The 23,433-nt window shown below is 33.5% G+C and overlaps 1 long non-coding RNA gene across 1 annotated transcript in view; it reads right to left on the minus strand.

Annotated features, from left to right (window-relative positions):
* Positions 1-23,433, minus strand: part of LOC115232518 — a 293,191-nt gene that overhangs the window by 56,929 nt on the left and 212,829 nt on the right. The gene's annotated exons all lie outside the window — the stretch shown is intronic.

The raw sequence follows: 23,433 nt of genomic DNA on the forward strand, positions 1-23,433 counted from the left end.
CAAACATATACTAAAATATTAAAGATATGTCCAAGAACTTTTATGACAATAAAAGATCTTGGATATTAATGCAGGATATCACTATTGTACATATACACTTTTTTAGTTTAATTTTGTTTATCTTTTGTTATTGCGGTAGAAGTTTATGATATTTAAGGAAGATAAGAAAATGGTGTTTACAGAAAAAAAAATGAGTGTTGTATTAAAGGGAAATGGCATAAGTAAAAATAAGATTACGAAATAAAAACTTTAAAAATTTGCCATTAGTATAACAGAACAGCTGATTTTTATTTGATCTGTTGTTTATTTTCTTTCCATTAAGAAAGCAAACATAAGCCTTGCTCCAAAGGAAAAAACAAACAACTTAATTCCTGCCTTAAGGAGAAAACTGCACATGAAATTCATGCTATATGTTTCATATTTTTTGCATCATCCTAGCAAAGCATATAAGGAATGTAGAAGAATAACATTGTCATTATGGTTATTAGTCTAGGAAAGCAGCATAGCAGAACTTTAAAAAAATACAGGGAAGAAATAAAACAAAGATATCCTAATTTGATGACAACTGGTTTAAAATATGACTGAGGAAACATCCCTTGATATTACTAAATATTACTATGGCAAACATTTGTTGATAGTGTTTGGGTAATAAATCTAATATTAAAATAAGGAAGGCAGCAAATTGGCAGAATCATTAGCAAGCCTGATAAAATTCTAGTTGGCATTTTTATCCGTCTTTACATTCTTAATACAAATTCCACAGAGGTCAACTTTGTCTTTCATCCTTTCAGGGTCAATGTAATCAACTAGCTCCTTCTCTCCCAACATTTCAGGCCTTGTGCCTATAGTAGAAAGGAATATTAGAATAAAGGAATAAACATATCACCTTCAATGCATGATTATAATAGCTATGGAATATTTGACTGTGGACACCACAGAAAATATTGTTTTCATATGGTTCATCTAAGCTAAATTAATCTTGCTGAGCTCATTGTTACAGAAAATTATATACACTAGATAATTTAAATATAGCAAGTTTTAAAACAATGCAGGCTTTGCAAATGTAAAATGAATCATGCCTCATTCTCCCATTTGTTCTTGGATGCAAAGCAAATTCAATATTAATATATAATATAATATAATGAAATTATTGCATACAGTGCTCAGGTGCACCACAACTTGTCAAAAGTGCATATAAAGCATATACAGTAATGTACAAATGTCTGGGAAGTGAACAGTGTATGAGTCAGATACATGCTTGTGTGTGTATGGAGGGGAGAAAATCAGGTGTAGTGTTGGTGAATCTCAGGAAGCATGGAAGTTTTGAAGGACGCAGTACTCTGATAACTAACAACTGATGTAGGCAGTTTGTTCTGTGCTTCAGCAACTCTTAGCGTGAAAAAATGTTTCCAAAAGTCATGGGAACTGTGCTGTTTTCTGACTTTGTAAACATGTCCATGGGTGTTAGACAGGTGGTACAAATGTTTCTTGATTTGCTTGTAAGGATTGTCCTTATGTTCATAAGACAACTGTTATCATATATTCTCCCTGATCTCATTCATAGGCGCAGGTATAGTTGTTTAGTGAAGAAGCTCATTTTGCAACCTTGTTGTTTCAGATTCAGTTCCAGTCTATGGTATCTTGGTAAAGTGTCTTCTATAGCTAGTGGTCTGCCAATGCTCTGTAAGAGAATTTGGTAAATGGGAATTGTGTGAAAGCTCATTGTGTATATGCGTGTGTGTGTATGTATGTATGTGCACATTTGTTTCGTGTTTGATTTTGTCACTCAACCGCTTGTCAAACAGGGTTGTTGTACATCCTTGTAACTTAAAAGTTTGGCAAAAAAGATCAGTAAATTAAGTCCAAACTGGAGAAAATAAGTACTGGGATCGATTTGTTTGATTAAACCCATGGTTCTCAACCAGGGTCCATATGGTCCCTGAGGGTCGTATAAGATTTGCGGGGCCCACACAACAAAATAATAAACTAGGATCTACAATAGTATTTTAAGGGCCTCTGAAAAAGTTTTTGCTCTAGATGTATACATTAGTATTAAAAGCAATGAAACAGCTAGGATTCTTTCTCTAGCGTTTTACACAGTTCAGCCTACACAAGTTTATGTGTCTGAAATGAAATAGGAATTTTGAAAGAAGTGTTTATAAAACTAGTTTTTAAACAACAAATAATTAGGGGGTGCGGTTCACCAAAATAAAATAATAACCAAAAGGGTCCATAGATAAGAAATGGTTGAGAACCCCTGGGTTAAACCATTCAAGACGGTGTCAAAACATGGCCACAGTCCAATGACTGAAACAAGTAACGAAAAAAAAAGGGAACATTCCTTATGTTGTTGTCATTTAAAAAAAATTATGTAAATGAAATAAGGCCTGGTATGACTTAACCGTCACAGCCCACAAATATTCAAAGTAATGGAGTAATTGTATAGAAGTAAAACTGTAGATACAAGGAAATTAAAAGAATTGATATTTAGACCCCTACAGAGTTAGAGATCATGATAATATTCACTGTCAAAGAATAAAGTATGGGACATGGATCATTGACTGTATTGGGATATAGATAGCTTACCAGAAGGTCTTGTCAGAAAAGACAAGCATGAAACCTTTTGAAAGTTAAGTATCCTTCAAGATATATATATATATATAATGCAGTGGGTTACAAACTTAACACTTAAGCATTTAACCCTTTAGCATTTAGATTATTCTATTAAATGTAATGCTTATTTAGTGAAGGCACTTGGCTTAGTGGTTAGGGTACTTGGCTCATGATTGTAAGGCCATGAGTTCAATTCCCAGTGACACGTTGTGCCCTTGAGCAAGACAGTTTATTTCATGTTGCTCCAGTCTACTCAATGAGTTTTATTTCAAAGCGCTATCCTTGTCACATCCTGTGTCATACTGAATCTCCCTGCAAACTACATTAAGGGTACACTTGTTTGTGCAGTGCTCAACCAGTTGCACGTTGGTTTCACTAACAGGTTGTTCTGTTGACTGGGTCAACAGGAACCCTCATTGTCATAACTGGTGCAGTGCTACTTAATGCTTATTTATTCACATTGTTTTGAATTTAATCATGCATTTTGTCCACTGTATATATGATGCTGCAAGCTTGCTGCCATAACAACATTAATAATGGTTCCAAATTTTGGCCCAAGGCCAGAAATTTCGGTGGAAGGGTTAAGTCAATTACATTGACTCCTGTGCTCAACAGGTACTTATTGTATCGATCCTGAGAGGATAAAAGGCAAAGTGAACCTTAGCGGAATTTGAACTTAGAACATAAAGACAGACAAAACGTCATTAAGCATTTTGCTCAGTGTGTTAACGATTCAACCAATTCATCACCTTATCAGTAATAATAATAACAATAATGATAATAATAATAACAATAATAATAATAAAGATAATTGTCCCTTTGCATGACCTAGATTGATTATGGAAAAGCATTTGGTGGAATACCACATTCTCGAATAAAAAAGATATTTCGAATTAAATGAAGCATCCCTAACAATAAAATAACTCTACCATGTTGAAATGAAAACTGACCATATCCCTACAAAGCAAAGAGAAGATATTTTCAACCAGCCCTGTACCCACATGAAAAGAAATATTCCTGAGAGATTCATTGTCTTCTACTCTTCTGCTTAGCTCTTACTCCTTTGATAATTCTATAGCACAAAATGATCAATAAATGGTGTTAGATGTTATAAACAAACTATAAAACATCTCTATGTAGATGACTTTAAAATATTCACAAGTGATATTACCCAGTTTAAAAAATTATGAAATATTGTTCATAAATTCAACCAAGACATAAAAATGAGTGTGTGATTAGGAAAATGTACACAAGCTACTATTAGTAGATGAAAATTAACTTCAAAAACTGAGAACATTAAATTAGATACAGACACTGAAATCAAAGAATGAAACTAGAACCACTGATATTTATACTTAAGAATAGATGAAGCTAATAAGATGCTACACATAGAAAATTAGAAAAGTGGAGTCAGATTAAAATTATTACCTGAACTTAACGCTAAAAATAACAGTTATAAATACACTAGCCATCCCAATTATAAAGTACAGCTTCAACATAACAAATTGGAAGTGAAGAGCTTAGGCAGAAAAACCAGGAAACTTCTAACAACATTGTAAATAAACTGATATAAATAGAAGATACTTAACCTGCAAACAGAGAGGATGGGTGTTTGATGCAAATAGAAAACTATTATAAAAATAAAATCAAGCAAGTGGAAAATGACTAGTGTAAAAAAAATAACAGAAAGTATAGAAACGTGTGTGTGTGTGTATACATATAGTTATACATATGTACATGTATGTATATATATGTATGTATGTATGTATATCAAATTAAGGTGATTAAAATCAAAACAAGCAACAAGGATATCCAGAGGTAATGCAATAAGGGATATCCTAGTTGCTTATTTTGATTTTAATCACCTTATTTTGAAATTGTATGGATAATACCATACTAAATTCTGGTGCCTCAACTTAAGTACCATATTCATCTGAATCTAAATTTTTACTTTATATATATAGGTATCCAACCCATGCTAGCATGGAAAGCGGACGCTAAACGATGATGATGATGATAGGTGCTGGCATGGCTGTGTGGTAAGAAGCTTGCTTCCCAACCACATGGTTCTAGGTTCAGTCTTGCTATGTATCACCTTGGGTAAGTGCCTTCTACTATAGCCTTAGGTTGACCAAAACCTTGTGAGTTGATTTGGTAGACAGAAACTGAAAGAAACCCGTTGTATATACATGTGTGTGTGTGTGTCTGCGTTTGTCACCTGCCATCACCTGACAACCAATGTTGGTGTGTTTATGTCCCCCTAACTTAGTGGTTTGGCAAAAGAGACTGCTAGAATAAGTTCTAGGCTTACAAAGAGTAAGTCCTGGGATCAATTTCTTCGACTAAGACAGTGCTCCAGCACAGCTACAGTAAAATGGTTGGAAAAAGTAAAAGAATAAAAGAGCATGTATACATACATACATACATATATATATATATACACATACACACACATGCATATGTCTATACATATATTCATATATACATATAGATGTATCTATCTGTCTATATATATATATATGAAATGATAAAATATAAACTGGAAGCTAACTAACTATACTGAAGTTTTAAATAAAGGCAAAATAATATTCTTTTAAATATTAAACAAAATTTTTTAAAAATCCAAAATATACCAAAGATAAAACTGGAGAGAAAGACTACTTTATGGCAAATATTCTGCAAGGCAGAGGAGAATTGAACAAGAGTGAAAGGTAATAATTTTTTTGAAATATGGTATAAAAGCAAAATCAGATTGTTGTTTGATTTTAATTGGATATGACCAATTTCAAGCCTTTTGTAATGACAAAAATAGAAAGATACTAACATCAAGGGCAGACTGTTCAACCAATAAAATGTAACAGCTAACTTCATTTCTTGTTACTTAGTTCTTGTCAAGTCTAAATTTAATCACAGGCATGATCAAACTTGAAAATGAAAATACGATAAGTGAGATTTCAACACAGAATATGAAGAGCTGAAAAAAATACCAGCAAATATTCTGCTCAATACCACAGATTTGCTTGTCAGTTGCTTGATCTTAACCAGTTGAGCATGTCCCTTAGTGGCTTGTGATATGTGCATCTCTGATCATGGGTGTGCATCATAGCCATGTGTTAAGAGGGATTCTTTGGGGTTTGAATAATTCACCTCTGGAAACATGGATGTTTTGTTCAACATCCTTAAACAACCCTTATTCAGAGACCTTTTGAACAGGATGGGTTACTCGACCAGAAGAAAATTCTAACTGAGCCCCACCTGCAAGGTCATGTGCTGTTTATCTTGATATGAGATCACCATGTCACGCACACATGGTTAAGATGCATATGCCTAGTGAACCCTTATCAGACGGGTAGTCATGATGGGTATACTGGGTTTCATATATTTTACCCCAGTGTCACTTTGATGTCATGCACTGCTCTCTTACTCAATAACAACAACAATAATAATAATAATAATGATAATAATCTCTTCTACTTTAATCACAAGGCTCAAAATTTTGGGGGAGGGGGCCAGTTGATTAGATCGACCCTAGTACACAATTGGTATTTAATTTATTGACCTCAAAAGGATGAAAGGCAAAGTTGGCCGTAACAGCATTTGAATTCAGAATGTAAAGACAAACAAAATGCCACTAAACATTTTGCCTGGCGTGCTAATAATTTTGCCAGCTCTCTATCTTAAATAATATACCTTCGTGAAGAGTTGCATCAATCTTTACAAAATATCATTATTATTATTATTATTATTATTATTATTATTAATAATAATAATATTTTATAAAGATTGATGCAACTCTTCACGAAGGTAAATAGACAATAAGAAGAGCATGATGCGATTTGTAATAGATTGTTTATTTAATGGCTTGAACTATATTTCAATAGATCATCTGTCTTCTTCAGGTTCAAAATCTAAAATGAAAACAACTGCAGAAACACAGAAATTCAAAATATAAACGAGGAAATTCTGCCTTCCTATTTTCATAGGAAGGCATCATCAGTATTGAATTTTGTAATTGGTAAAAGGAAAAAGAATGAAAAAAAGGATGAAAAGCAAAGTTGACCTCAGTGGAATTTGAACACAGAAGGTCAAGACAGATGAAATGCCACTAAGCATTTTGTCTGGTGTGTTAATGATTCTGCAAGCTTGCTGCATTAATAATAATAATGGTGATAACTTCATGAAAGTTTGGGAGTGAACTGTAATTATAAGACATAAAACAACTGAATATTTATTGTAGGATCTTGTAAATTTTAGCTAGCATAACAATTATGTTTTCTAAAATTCATTGTTGACCTGCCTTAGTTAGGGTTAATAACTGTAAACAATAACAGAGCACAATAGCAATGTTTAGGAGAAAGTTATTAATTGAAAAGAATATATTCATAGAAGAAATTACACTCAAAATTTTAAATGAACAGAGAGAGAAAATATAATGCAGAGACAGGAAAATAAGTAAGAAGATAATAGATAGATTTCAAATTCTGGCACAAGGCCAGCAATTTCAGAGTAGGAGGTAAGTTCACTACATCGATTTCAGTGCCCAACTGGCACTTATTTTATCGACCTCGAAAGAGTGAAAGGCTAAGTCAACCTTGGCAGTATTTGAACTCAGAACTTAAAGATGGATGAAATAGCACTAAGTATTTTGCCCAATGTGCTAACGGTTCTATGAGCTCAACACCACAAATAATAATAATCATAATAATAATAATAATAATAAGATAATAGTGATGTAAGTTTGATTAATCTGTGAATAATATTTTTCATGTGTAACATGATGATGACAATGATGAGGGTGATGAAGGTGATAATGAATTCGATAATATTATAAAGAAAGTGAAAAAGGAGGCATGGCAGTGTGGCAAACAGTTTATTTTCCAACCACATGGGTCTGGGTTCAGTCCCACTGCATGGCATCTTGGGCAGGTGCCACTACTGTAGTACTGGGTTGACCAAAGCCTTGTGAGTGGAAACTGAAAGAAACCCATCATGTGTGTGTGTGTGTGTGTGTGTGAATCTATGCGTTAGTGTTTGTCCTCCACTGCTTGACACCCAGTGTTGGTTTGTTTACATCTCCATAAATTTGCAGTTTGGCAAAAAGAAACCAATAGAAAAAGTATCAGGCTTTTTTTTAAAAAAACAAATGAGTACAGCAGTTGTTGATTTTTGCTTGACAGAATCTGCCATGGTAGTGCTCCAGTATGGTCTCACCCCAATGACTGAAACAAGCAAAGAATAAAAGATAAATACTAATAAGATTGATGGAAATAATAACAATAATCAGATACCACCAGAAGCCTGCTATCAGACTGTACCTTATCTGGCGACAAATGCTATCACCTTTCATTGGTTCCGGTAATAGTTCTTAGCTTTCTGCAATATATGTGCCTGTGGGAAGATGGGTGGGGAAGATACTTCTATTATGAGAAACAGTAAAAAAAGAAAACGAGAACCTTGGATCCAGCATTGCCAGTATAAATATCAACAAAAGATAAATATATTGTATACATTTCCAGATGCTCTCATATCCCTACAATGGCATCAAATGATTCCAAACCCAGAAGATATTATCACTAGATATAGTACAAAGAGAATGAGGAAGACGAAAATTATCATAAAGTATTTATAAATTCTTTTGTTTTATTCTCATATATTTATGTGTGTGAGTGTGTGTGTGTATGTAGGTATATTATATGTATTATATGTATATATCTGTATATGTAGGTACATTTATATGTGTATATGTATATGTGTGTGTATATATGCATACATATGTATATAAACACACACATATATATATATATAAAGAACATTCAAGTTTCATTTTTATATCTGTCTCACATTTGTTTCCAAGAACTGACAATTTTTCTGATAAAAGAAGAGACTGAATGAAATATTTCACCTAAGCACATATATCCAAGTATACACGTGTGCAGTTTCATATATTCACACACACACACACTCTCTCTCTCTCTCTCTCTCTCTCTCTCTCTCTCTCTCTTTCACACACACACACAGTACAATCACATACACAAATCTATATAAATACTGAAATGAAAAATCAGATGACATTACTTTTATTTCCACTTTTACAGATGAACAACTATAAATTTCCACATTTCTGGATGAATATATGTTTAGGCATGGCTATGTGGTAAGAAGTTGGCTTCTCAAAAGAATGATTCTAGGCTCAGTCCTATGGCATTGCACCTTGGGCAAGTATCTTTTACTATAGCTCCATGAGTGGATTTGGTAGATGGTAACTGAAAGAAGCCTCATCATCATCGTTTAACGTCCGCTTTCCATGCTAGAATGGGTTGGACGATTTGACTGAGGACTGGCAAACCAGATGGCTGCACTAGGCTTCAATCTGATCTGGCAGAGTTTCTACAGCTGGATGCCCTTCCTAATGCCAACCCCTCCAAGAGTGTAGTGGGTGCAAAAAAGTGCTACTAACATTTTCATGCTGTAGAGATACAAGAATTTAACTGATTTATATAAATTGTTATGTGTCACCAAGCAATCTTTCAGGCTCAGTGAAAACTGTTAGACCTATTTTGAAATTCAGGATGCTGGTCCTTGAGAAAACATGAGAAATCAAAAACCAAGAAGAAAAGCATGAAGTAGATTCATGCAAAAAGTGAAATAAGAAGAAAGAAAAGAAAAGTAAGAAAAACAGGATGTCTCTTTTGTCTTAGAAATCAATTTTTGCATCAACCTTCTTTACATTTTTCTTTTCATTTTTCTCATTTTCCTTTAGCTGTAGTGAACATTTTTAGTTGTTCCTAAAGCTGAAATCCACATCAGTTTTATTTGGTAAAACATATCAAAGAAATCTCTCTATGAGAGTTTCATTCTCATTCCTAAAGCAGAAAATATCTCATAAAAAGTGTATCAACAGTGGAAGGAAATATTCTAAATGAGAACAAGTCTGATTAGTTCCACAGTAAAGCAATGCATTTGGTTTTCAAAAAGCTTTCCTTTCAACAGGTCTTATACTTGCTATTTGTCAAAGCTGATTGGTCACTATTGAATCTTACTGGTTACTTATTATAAATATATACTGATGGAGAGTATACTTGTCATCTTCCCTACTACCACCATCATAACAGTAAAAAATAATGGCTTTGAATTTTGGTACAAAGCAAGAAATTTTAAGAGAGAGGAGTAAGTTAATTACATAGACCCCAGTGCTCATCTGGTACTTATTTTATCAATACCAAAAGGATGAAAGGCAAAGTTGATCTCAGCAACATTTGAACATAGAATGTAAAGACAAACAAAATGCCTCTAAACACTTTGCTCAGTGGGCTAACAGTTTTGCCAGTTCTCCACCTTAGATAATAATAATAACAATAATACTATAAATACTTTCTCTATTTACAACTAAGGTTTCACAAAAAGAAAAATACTGGGGACAGTATAGGATAATATTATGTGGGGTTACATAAATAAACATAAAAGAAAGAAGTGTAAAGACTCCCTTTGGTCATGAATGACCATGAGATTTTCATAGAAGGATCCCCTCTGAGACACAATTCTGGGCAAGGTTGTCTATGGAAGACCAGCAGTTGCTCATGCATACCAGCCTCCCCTCTCAATTCCACCGGTGTTATCCAAGAGAAAGGCAAAGGCTGATACAGCTTGGCACCAGTGATGTTGCAACTCATTTCTACAGCTGAGTGAACTGGAGCAAGATGAAATAAAATGTCTTGCTCAAGAACACAACACACAGCCCAGTCCGGGAATCAAACTCACTATCTCATGATTGTGCACTCGACACTCTAACCACTGAGTCATGTGCCTTCCTAATAATCATAATAATATTGATAATAATAGTGAATAATAATAATAATAATAATAATAATATAATAATAATAATAATACTGAAGAAGAAGAAGAAGAAGAAGAAGAAGAAGAAGAACCAGTTGCTGTAGTAACAGTCAAATATGAACATACATTTGCACACACTGGTACATGTTTGATATGACTATGGTTAAAGCACGTTCATCTGAGAAATGAATTAATTCAAATCAACAGTTTTGGTCAAAGATGCAAATAATTCCAATGACAAGCTCAGCTATTTGACAAAGAAACACAAATAACTGATAACAGGTAAAAGTTTGCTATGTATTTATATGTCAACTACAATCAAATGAACTAACCAGATATATGTCGCTTAATTTATATGTATATGCAGGTCTATATCACTTCATTGCTTCCTTAGAACTCTTATCAGTGCCAATCGAATTTATCTAAGTGAAGTTAATGTATTTTCCTAGTAATATTTGTATTGTTTCTGTCATCTTAACAGAAAATACAAATGATATTAGTCCTAATTTAGTTGATATTCATGGTAGAAACACTATAAAATCATGATTTAGCCAGGATGATAATACTTTTGCATATTAATAGTTGGAATATGCAGAGTTATTCTGGCTATAAGAAATACTGCAATGTATTTTGATGCATCTCTATACCGGTTTCAAATCCTACTTGGTTCATTAGCATTAGTATTATCGTTACTGCTATTGCTGTTATTACTGTCACCATAATTGGGAAAATGAAATAAGAAAAAAATGCAATGCACCAGCCTTCTCTGACTCAACACTGTTTCTCTGTCAAGCTCTGGCCTAACATTCTGAAAGAGAAACCATTATATATACCTGTACATTAAGGATATATGCTTCTTTTTCTCTCTGTCAAGCTCTGGCCTAACATTCTGAAAGAGAAACCATTATATATACCTGTACATTCAGGATATATGCTTCTTTTTCTCTCTCTCTTCCCTTTACACGCATACACATTTAAATATAAATATGACTACACATATACTTCATAAATTCTATAGAAAGGGTGTGAATGTATGTGTGTATGATAGACGGATAGCTGAGTGGATAGATAGATGGAAGAATGGATGGTCACTTGAAGTGCTACCAACTCTTGAAGTTATGTTCATAATAACTCATTACTGTCATCATTATCATTATCATTTTATGCTTGTTTCCCATACTGGTATAGGTTGAATGGCTTTACAGTAACCGATGGGTTAAAAGACCATGTCATGTCCTATTGTCTCAGTTTTGATATGGTTCCTACTGCTAGATGCCCTTCCCAACACCAACCATCCTACAAAATGTACTGGCTGCATTTTTCCATGGCAACAGAAAATGCAATGTCAGTGGTGTGCAGGAGAGACAATCTGTGATTGACAAGGGTAAGAGAATAGGTTGAGTAAGAAGAGATATACTGCTACCACAGGTTATATATTGGTAGGCAGAGTGGTATGTAGGAAATATATAAGGTGTTAATGATGAGCTAGATTGTATTCTCAAAGTAACAGGTCCAAGAGTTTATGGTGAAAGAAGAATCAAGTGGAGGCAAAGTTTGTTAGAGTGCAAATCCTTCCTATTCAAGTATCATCATCATCATCATCACCACTTAGAGTCTGTTTTCCATGCTGGCATGGGTTAGATGGCTTGACTGGGACTAGTAAGCTGGAGAGCTATATGAGGTTCCGGTCTGATTTGACTAGGTTTCTACAGCTGGATGTCCTTCCTAATGCCAACCATTCCAAGAGTGTAGTGAGTGCTTTTACATGGGTGCCTTTTATGTGTTGCTGGCAAGGGTGCCTTTAACATGTCACCAGCACAGGTGCCCTGACGTGTCACTGGCATGGGAGCCTTTTATGCGTCACCAGGACAGGTGCTTTTACATGTCACTAACACTGGCCACAACTATAATTGCACTTAGCTTGACATGTCTTCTCAGAGAATTGAGAAAAGATGAGTAGCAGGATACAGAGAGTGGGAAAAAAAGAGAAGGGAGATATTCAATAGGCACAAGTTGATTAAACTTTCTCTTTATATGTTTATCATATGAACTTTATTGTGAAACATTCTTGCAGACAATCCCCATGTTTGTAGCTATCTCCATTATTCTGACAACAAATGAAAAATGTCTCTTCCATAAGAACTAAAACAGTTTTTAAGCAATATGGTTTATCTGAACTATTAACTACACATTTGTGGTTTTTCTGATTTATATCTGATATTTATAAAGCTGTATCTCAAATTTTTACATTATCTTTACTACCAACTGTTTTCATGTACAACAGTGCTTAGTCTCTCAAATTTGAAGGAGGAAAGATAAAATGCATAGAACAAAGAACTTTGTCAATGGTCATTGCACTGTATCGTAGTAGTGTATGACCTTAGTCTGGCTATTTTGCACGTAATAACACAATTGTGTATGACATAATACACATACTACTACTAAAAATGTGAAGCTTCTTTCTCTGCACCAATAGCTGTTTTCTCTAGAGGATTATATAGCTGTGTTGTCTTCTTATTTAATCTTAGTTTTTCTGTAAAAGCTGCTAATGTATTACTTCAGTTGTGATAGCATAACAGACAATAGGATGCAGTAATCTACAATTCATTTGCAAAAGAGCTTTACACAGACCATTATGAATAAAACATATGAATTCCAACAAGTGAGGCACTCATCAGTAGCTCCTATTTATTCAGTTCTATTTTAAACCACTAAACTTTCATCACAGTCACTTCATGTAAGAAACATTTCAAATGTATATGGTTTGTCAACGATTTTGGATAAGATAAAGACTAATGAAAATCTAGCAGCTTACTGGTGAAAGTTTTGAAAGGAAATGTGCAGAAATATATTTTATATGGTGTTTCCATGTAAATTATATTTTGGAAGCTAACTGTATTTGAAAATAATTACAATAAGAAGAAGAAAGAAATATAAGAGTTAATTTGAGTAAGAATATGTTAATCTGAATATCTGTATTTTATTTTATTTATACAGTATGTATAGGTGCAGGAGTGGCTGTGTGCTAAGTAGCTTGCTAACCAACCACGTGGTTCTGGGTTCAGTTCCACTACGTGGCATCTTGGGCAAGTGTCTTCTGCTATAGCCATGGGCCGACCAAAGCCTTGTGAGTGGATTTGGTAGACGGAAACCGAAAGAAGCCTGTCGTATATATGTATATAAATATATATATATGTATGTGTGTGTATATGTTTGTGTGTCTGTGTTTGTCCCTCCAGCATTGCTTGACAACTGATGCTAGTGTGTTTACGTCCACGTCATATAGCGGTTCGGCAAAAGAGACCGGTAGAATAAGTACTGGGCTTATAAAAATAAGTCCCGGGGTCGATTTGCTCGACTAAAGGTGGTGCTCCAGCATGGCCACAGTCAAATGATTTGGTTAGCATGTTTTTTTTCTCTTTGAAAGACCTGTAAAATATAAAAATCTGCATTTCTACTTTAAAGTTATTATAATAGTTCAATGTCCTTTACAGCACCAAATACATGACATAATATGTCAATTTTATTCAATCACCTGTTAGGCAAATTGTTTTACTATGTCTACATCTCAGCATCATTTATTTTGCATTACAACTCTAACAGCATAAAACAAACCTGAATTATTTATTGTTTAAAATCTGTCCACACACAAACGTGGTTAGATTACTAAACATTAATGTAAGATTCAACAGGCTACATCTATATTTTCTTTCCTATCATACTGTTAGTATATTTACTTTCATGTCAGCAAAGACAAATGGAATTTTGAAATGAACAAGGCTGTTTTTAGAATAGTATGGCCTTTACAAACTATTAACTTAAAATTTTAGTGTATTTGAAATGGCATGTGGTTTAGAAGAACGTATGGTAAACCTTTATATTCTTTTAAGCTACAACTACTATTATTATACATTCTTTCTCTGTACCTATTGCAATTTATATCTTTGTCATTTTAACTTTTCTAAGAAGCGAATATATTATTTCTGTTGTAATATCAGATAATAGAAAATATTAATTTACTACACACACACACACACACATCAAAGCTAACTGACTCAACTAAGAATCTTTTTGACAAGATGTCTTATCATATATACTGTTAAAGTTTCTACCCAATTAACTTTAGTGCTATGCAGTTGCATCTTGTCTTCACAGTAACAATCTTCTAGACATAGCTTCTAATCAAATACACACTTATATAGGTGAGTGATACCAGAAAAGCCTTCAAGAAATAATAGTCAAGCCTCCTTCAATTTACACCCTATTTTCATTTTAAAATATTCAGGATACATTGGACAATATCATAGATATATTTAAGAATTGTTTTAGAAAGTCTGTACAAAGCAAATTGAAAATAAAAGAGTGAAGGCAGAAAGAAAATAAAAGTTTATACTTTTACCATTTATTTCAATATTTCTGAGTTGAAATCCCATTATCAAGAGAAAATGGAGAGTGGTGACAAGCTGGTGCATTTTGCACAGATATTTAAGTTTAGAGAAATCCAAAAAGTGCAAAGATTGCTGTTGTTAGATCATACAAGCAGTTTTAATCAGTTTACCTCTGTTTATAACAGACAGGTTTAGTCTATAGTGTCTTTAATAGTGAATGTGATGTTTTGATATCTTTTCATGGAAGAAATATTTGTCTGAAAGTATTCTCTAATGCTAATGTGCATATAGGGACAATGCTTCCTGTGTAAGACATATCATATTTACTGCAAACCATGTGGTAGATTGCATAGACCCTCAAACACACATCCACATAGTTAATATGGTAGTTGGTTTGTGTAGATCAATATCCAAACAGGAATTTTCTCATGGGTTACCAAAAGGATTGCAGCTATGATTCAATTGTTAAAATGTGTCAGTTTTAGCAAGCATATGTTATTTCTGGCTATATGAAACTTCATGGGTTTATTAGTATACTGACATCTGCAAAGGATGGAGACAGTCATTGCTCATTAGAACACTTTAGAACTGCTTAGTGTAGGCAATGTTATCGCGTACCTCTTGGCATTTATTACATATCTGAGAGACTTTTATTCTGTATGTATGAAGCCTTGGATGTGGTTGTCAGGGCTGATATCTACTGCACAATCAGCCTAACATTTCTCTTGAGAAGTTGATTTCGAGTTTGAAATATTGAAACATAAGATAAAAGTATAAACTACAGTGCTGCATCTGTTTACACTTCTTTATTCCCAACTTGTACTATTCTGGCTTTCAGCACAGCTCCCATGACTTTCAGAAACATTTTTTCACACTAAGAGTTGCTTAAGTATGGAACAAACTGCCAGCATCAGTTGTTAGTTGTCGGAGCACTGCATTCTTCAAAACTTCCATGCTTCATGAGATTCGCCAACACTACACCTGATTTTCTCCCCTCCATACACACGCAAGCATGTATCTGACTCATACACTATACACTTCTCAGGCATTTATACATTACTGCATATGCTTTATATGCACTTTTGACAAGTTGTGGTGCACCTGAGCACTGTACACAATAATTTCATTATTATTATTATTAAGCAATTTTAACTCTGTTGCACTGTGTTTCATATAAACTATACCATTCTTACATGCACTGTTTGAATAAAAGACAAAAAGACAGGATGGTCATAGCTGCAATACCTTTGATCATAGACTTGTTAATTATCATTGAACTAAGATGGCAAAACATACTCTAAATTCAAGCCAGCAGATTTCAGTATAATACAATATTTTCTGTCAGAACTACACATCTTGATGAAAGAGAGACCTTACAATGGAAATTTAATCTAACTGCACTCAACAACAGTAAAATGTGAAGACTGGATTTCTAAAAAATATGTCCACATTATCCATTATTACTCATAATTTATATACATTCAGAACAATACACTATTTCTTTAATGCTGAGCCTCAAAATTATTTTTGCTAATATTTAGTAGTAGCTGCACATTCATCACACAACAAAGAAAATAAGTTTTCTTTGCTGGTCATAGAAATCCATAAATTTTGAAGGGCTTCTTGTAATTAGCAAGATTGTAATTTGTTCTCTACCACAATACTGATTATGCAGCTCCAATAGCACACTCCCTGTAGTTCATTATTTCTTTTGAATTATTGCAATTCTAGCTATGGTGTAGCAATGTCACAAGTAATTGAATAATCTTTTGTAATTTTTTATGTCTCTTTCATTAAGCTCATATTCATATAGATTCTAATATGCATCCAAGAGAGGAAGAAAATGTTACATAAATCCACACATGCTTACACATCCAGTTGTACTTAACAGTATAGGCTTGCCAACTCAGTACTGTTACTACCTAAACAGACTTGATATATCTACCATTTTAACATCTGCCAAAGCCATTGTCTTATCCAACTCCAAGTTCTGTAATAAATACAATATCAAATATTCCCCAATCAGAAATTGTATCCTTTTGGAACCCCTCCCCATACTTGTATTTCATCCTCAACTACAGATGTATACTACTCAAATGAACATCTGTTATTCTAGCTTTAAAGCAGTGGGTGGCAGAACCATTAGCACAGCAAATGAAAATACTTAGCAGTACATCTTTTAGCTTTACATTCTGAGTTCAAATTTTACCAGGGTCAATTTTGCCTTTCATCTTTTCAGGGTTGATTAAATAAAGTATCAGTTGAGTACTGAGGTTGATGCAACTGACAAGTCCCTTACCCCTAAAATTGCTGGCCTTGAACCAAAATTTGAAACAGCTCTAAATTCCTTCAGAATAGAGTATTTAGAAAGCTATGCATAAATCTCTCTTTCTAAATCAATGAATTATAAAACCTAATAATCTTGGTGGTCATGAATTAAACACTGCTCGTTTTATATAAATACATAAAAGGGACTTTAAGACACCAGTGTGTCAACCTCGTTGTGTCTCTTCAGTTAAAACTAATCCTAGATCAATGAAATTAAATAGGAATGGTGGTTAATGACTTGAAGGGACACGTTATTTTGATATGCAACTATAATATACTACAAGGTATATTAAACGCTTTATAAGTCAATACTGTGTTTTACTGTGTTAGTAGTACTATTAAGTCATTTGTTAAGGTTATCTCTACAGACTTTCTATAGAAATTACAGCCAGCACTGATTTGTTGTGATGTTTTGTATCCAAGTGCGCCTAATGTAAACAAACATCGAGATCAAAGATGAAATATGGGTAATGGATGTATATAACATATTTTGGGAGCTTTTGCTCCTTCATCAGTAGCACCTATCCAACCATTAACCATCTTCGAACTCATTGCTTAAATAGCCACTAAATATAGCAGTGTAACCTTATTGGATAAACTACAATTGATAAACTTCAGCACAGTTTTCATGGACCCAGTTTTCCCCACAATGTTAAAGTGGATTCAATACTATGGCAAAAGACACTCCCCCAAGGTGCAACACAGCAAGATTGAATCTGCGACCTTGTGTTAGCCAAATCAAGCCCCCTTTACCACATAACCACATCTGCATCTGCAATATACATTGAAAATATTCTTGCCACATTACAGAAGCTTTCATAAAGTTTGCTAACACTATTCCTACTGATCAACTGTAAAGGTAGAATTTTATAGGTATTTCACAAGAGCAATTACTAGAATTCATTGAGAGCATTAGAACAGCTCTCAAATATCTAAATGCTTTCTTATTTTCTTTTTCATTTTTTTTTTCTTTTTTTGGCCAGATATAATTCATTGAATGAAAAGTTACAAAAATGCCTGTGATATAAATAAACAGGAAGTTTGTTCAGACCTAAAGTAGAATCTACTATGATTTATTTAATTGCTTTTGCAGTATTTTTCTTTGAGGAAGTCTTATATATGAGATCTGCTCAATTCCCTTTAGTGTTATGGTTGATAGCAAATAGTCTCCACTTCTACAAAAAAAAAAAAAAATTATAATTTCGTTTTAGGAAATCTATATAAGAGATCATTTATTCTCCTTAAGTCTCATACTTATTAGAAATAAGTATTTACTTTCAAAAGCGAACCTTTTGGTAAAAGAGACACATTTCAAATGCTTTGCATATTTTAGCCAACCATTTTATTAGTTTATATATATATAAATATATATATGTGTGTTCTGCAAAAGGTATATTATTGTTGTCAACATTTTGAAATAGACATATATATAATATTGGATTGGATTTTTAGAATTTTGTTCACACATTTCTAAAAGTTTGCCATGTTAGTATTTCCCATTTGGACTACAGATTATATAGTGTAGTAAACAGTTCTTGCAAGAGTTAGCTTGCAAACTAGTTTTAATTCCCTGTTGAAATAATGTCATTTACATGCCTTTATGAACATCACAAAGTTCCCATTTCTTCTTCATTCAATATTCCAAATTCATGTTTTCTTCTGTAGCTTCTCCAATGAAATATCTTTTTTCTTTTACACATGAAAATGTATTTTCTGTAAGGTTTACACTTGAGTACTAGCCAAAAAAAATCTTACAGCAGCCATTTATTTTACTTCTAGATAAAATCTGATTATGAGCTAAAGAGGGAGATTTGACTGCTAGAAACTGCAGTGAAATCTTCCTTGTGTCGCTCAGCCATCAACGAAAAGAAAGGATTTTCTTTCTATTTAGGCAGAAGGCCAGCTATTTTGAGATGAGCCAAAGCTGGTTACATCGACACCAGTATTAAACTGGTACTTATTTTATGAAACCAGAAAGATAAAAGGCAAAGTCAAACTCGGCAGAATTTGAACTTAAAATGTAAAGCTATAAGTAATATTGCTAAGCATTTTATCCAGTCTGTTAATGATTCTGCCAGCTTGCTGTCCTAAAGGAAGGATACAGTGTTCTTTAAACACCGACTGAAGAAAATATTAAATGGTCAAGCCTGGAATGGCTTTCATAATGTGTCTCCTGTATCTGCATTGACCTAAGATTGAACAACAATAGCATAATTCTACTTGCAGACACATTTTGTGGCTATAAAATAGCTGCAATTCTCATTTGAATGTTGAGCAACTAACAATGAGAATGGCTTCTAACTGTAAAATACCCTGCTCCAGTAATATGTGAATTTGCATATGACAAAAAAAAAAAATTTTAATTTAAAAAAAATTAAATAGCAACCAATTCATGCTAAGATAAAAAAAAGTGGGTTTGAAACAAAGAAAATACAAAAAACAAAAATACACGTTACATGGAGAATAAAATTAATTATTAATTGAATTATTGATTAACAAATTCCTCCAGTTGTTTCTCATAGAATGCAATTAACTCTTCTGGCTTGAACAATGCTATTAATTTTATCAGATGTATGGTGAGAAGTTTCTTTTCCAACCACATAGTTATGGGTTCAGCCCAACTGCATGGCACCTTGGGTAAGTGTTTTTTAATATAGAACTGGCTGAACCAAAACTTTGTGTGTGTGTGGAAGCGTGTGTGTATGGAAGCGTGTGTGTGTGGAAGCGTGTGTGTGTGGAAGCGTGTGTGTGTGTGAAGGGCTTCATTCTGTTTCCATCTACCACATTCATTCTCACACACACACACCAACCCACACACAGAAGAAGTGAACACAAATGATTCTTAAATTTGATGACAGCAGTAGCATTTTATTTATTTAATGCAGTCATAAAAAACTACATCATAATATATTATCTGTTATTACCAAGTAAAATTTTTATCATCGACAAAGACAGCCAGCATTAGCGAGACTAGACAAATATATATATATATATATATATATACGAGCAAAATGCCCCTCCCCATCCAATGGACGGTGCTGAGTTGTCAAACATTTAAACCAAATTTTCTCAAAGCAACTTGTGTGATCGTCCCATAGGCCTCCCCTTTGAGAAACAGTGATTTTTACCTAAATTTGAGACACCAAACAGGCCGGCTTTTTTTGCGCAAACTGCACATGCATTTTTCTTGCGTACGCATAGTATCGATCACAACAGCTGATGTACTTGCATGTACAAAGGCATGTTCCCATGGCTTTATAGATCACATTCTCACCTGGAATCAATTTTTGTAATTTTTCAAGACTTATACACACCCTGATACTGTCGGTATCTACATATCAAATTTGAGTGCAAATTTATACAGATGATGATGATGATGATGATGATGATATATATATATATATATATATATATAATATATATATATATATATATCTACTACAGGGTTCTTTCAGTTTCTATCTACCAAATCTACTCACAAGTCTTTGGTTAGCCCAAGGCTATAGTAGAAGACACTTGCATAAAGTGCCATGCAGTGGGATAATGTAGAGCCATGTAGTTGGGAAACAAGCTTCTTACCACACAGTTTCTGTCTACGAAATCCACTCACAAGGGCTATATTAGAAGTCACTTTCCCAAGGTGCCAAGCAGTGCACCTGAACCCAAAACCATTTGGTTGGGAAGTAAATTTCTTACCATACAGCCATATCTGCACTAATTATTTATTTATTTATTTATTTATTTATTCATTCATTTAGTTACCATTTCCATTTTAGTCATTATTATCAGAAATGATAATAGGAATTAAATGCAGTGAAATTCACTTTGAACTATTGCCAATTAGCGTCAGGAAATAAAATTTTTTTTAAATGGCTAAAATGAGAGAGTTCTAGACAAAGACATGCTCTTGTGGGAAATATTTTAATTTTTATGTAAGGTGACGCTTATACAGATGACGTTTTGAAGAGCTTGGCGTTCTTGGAATAAAGAATTCTACAGAAATTTAAAACAACAGCAACAGAACAATAAGAAGGAGGTTATATTAAATAGAATATTAGTCAATTGTTTTCTGCTTGGATACAAGAAAGATGAAACAGTTGATGTACAAAGCTGGGTACTCCTTTCCCGTTTTTATTAACAGTGTATAGATTTTTATTGGTTTAACTTTACAGATTGCACCGAGAGAATCCAAATGTCATCTTGGAAAGAATAGAGTTACAAGACAGGGCAAGCCATATTAACATTGTTATTGAAACCTCCTTAGAAACAAAACAGCTTCAATTTCTTTTATGACAATGATATTATCGAATAAAAGGAGTAAAGTTTAGAAGTATCATGTGAAGGACAATAAAGATACAAGAAAATCAAAATAAATCCGAATAATAAACATTGTGAATTCCTCTTCTTTTCTTTCTTTCTTTCTTTCTCTCACCCTTCTATTTCTTCCTCGCTTATGAGTATTCTATTTTTCCTTTCTAATTGAATCACATCATAGAAACGTAAACTATTCCTTTCAAAAATCACATCAAGGCATTTGTCATTTGTTCTTTCTTTTGATAAATTATTCAAAGGAAAAATTTCCCTCCAAAAGTTACAGAGAAATAAACTGCACATGCACACATACAGGAGCGCATATATAAATTTATATACGCACATACACTACATGCACACAAACATGCACACACAAACATGCACACACAAACATACACACACAAACATGCACACACAAACATACACACACAAATATGCACACACAAATGCACACACATACACACACATGCATATATGTAATTCTAAAAGTGATTTATAAGGAAAAAATCAAGATATAATTTATTATTTGCAGTAAAGACTCAGTTATCTTAAGATTTGTTTTTTGCAATGATATCTGTAATGAATGCTTCCTTTTTTTCTCTTTAGTCACTCTGGTAATGTAATTCATTGGAACAATAAGCTGATTTAACCCTATATTTTTATTATTGAGTTAAAATCTTATAAATCAAACATGACATATGAGAAAAAATAAGTGAAGATTGTTTAATTCTAGATCTCTATCAACTGCTAGTTTATTGAGAAATATATTATTGAGCACCCTTTTCTGTATTGTATTATCAAAAGCATCGGAAGAAAAGTAGCCTTTTAGCAGTCTTGCTGTTGACAGCAAAAGCCATGCCTGTGTCTCTTCTTCCCTCTATTTTTCCAATGTAGAAGGTGCAACCCTCCTCTAGTAAGTGGCCCTGCCCTTTGATCTTGGTCTCTTGGAGTGCAGCAATGTTTACACCATATCAGTGCAATTTTTTGCATCATGTTATAAAACGTGCAATATATATTACTGTATATTTAAGTAAGAGCTGGTTTAGAAGTTAAAGTGCTTGAAATACACATTCAAAGAGCATATTCATTGCAAAGTGAGCTTCAACAAGGCCACTAACATGGCTTGCTCCAGAGTGCCTGACTGAAGGAGGTAAACAATAAGCTTCATTCTACCAACAGAGTTGCATAGCTATTTGTAGGCAAGACATCCAAGTGTAAAACAAGTGCTCAAATACCTCCACAAAAACCTATCACTCCTATGAAGCATGATAGAGACACAGTTATGTATATGTATAAACCATACTACCTATGCAATGTGATATATATATATATATATATATATATGAACAAGCTTAAAAGCCACCCTATAGGTGACTTTTACACATGCTCCTGTGGAGAGCTCTTCATTAGACCTTGGGCCCAACAATGACACTGCATGCATTGAGTACATATTAAATTTTATTATGCTTGAACAATATTTTTCAAGCAATGAACAATTTTCATTAAAACAATGATATAATGTGTCGACTTGGAACTTATTGCAAAGCTGCATGATAAACAACATTTTTTGTCTTCCCATTTGGAGTCAGTACAAATAGCTTGTTTCCATTCCCTACCCTTGAACAACCAACTTATAGCTGGCTGCAGGCAGCAATAAACTTACCTTTAAAAAGTTCAATGATAATTCTTCTGCCACCACTTAATCTAAAGACAATTTGATGTATGTAGGGCCTTAGTTTTCATACAAACAATTATTTGTAATAGCTGGTACATATCTAAACTCCTGTTCATAGTTTGAAGGTGAATTACACCACTGTTACTAAACACTATTTTAAAGTACAATTTTTATGGTTTGGAATTGCTCTAAATGTATTTGACCATAGAAATGTTTGAAATTTAGTATTTTTTAAGTTAATAATAAAATTAGTCAAACCTATTTTCATGCAGTCAGAGTGTGCTA

This window comes from Octopus sinensis, linkage group LG2 (genome assembly GCF_006345805.1).
Source record: "Octopus sinensis linkage group LG2, ASM634580v1, whole genome shotgun sequence".
NCBI lineage: Eukaryota > Metazoa > Mollusca > Cephalopoda > Octopoda > Octopodidae > Octopus > Octopus sinensis.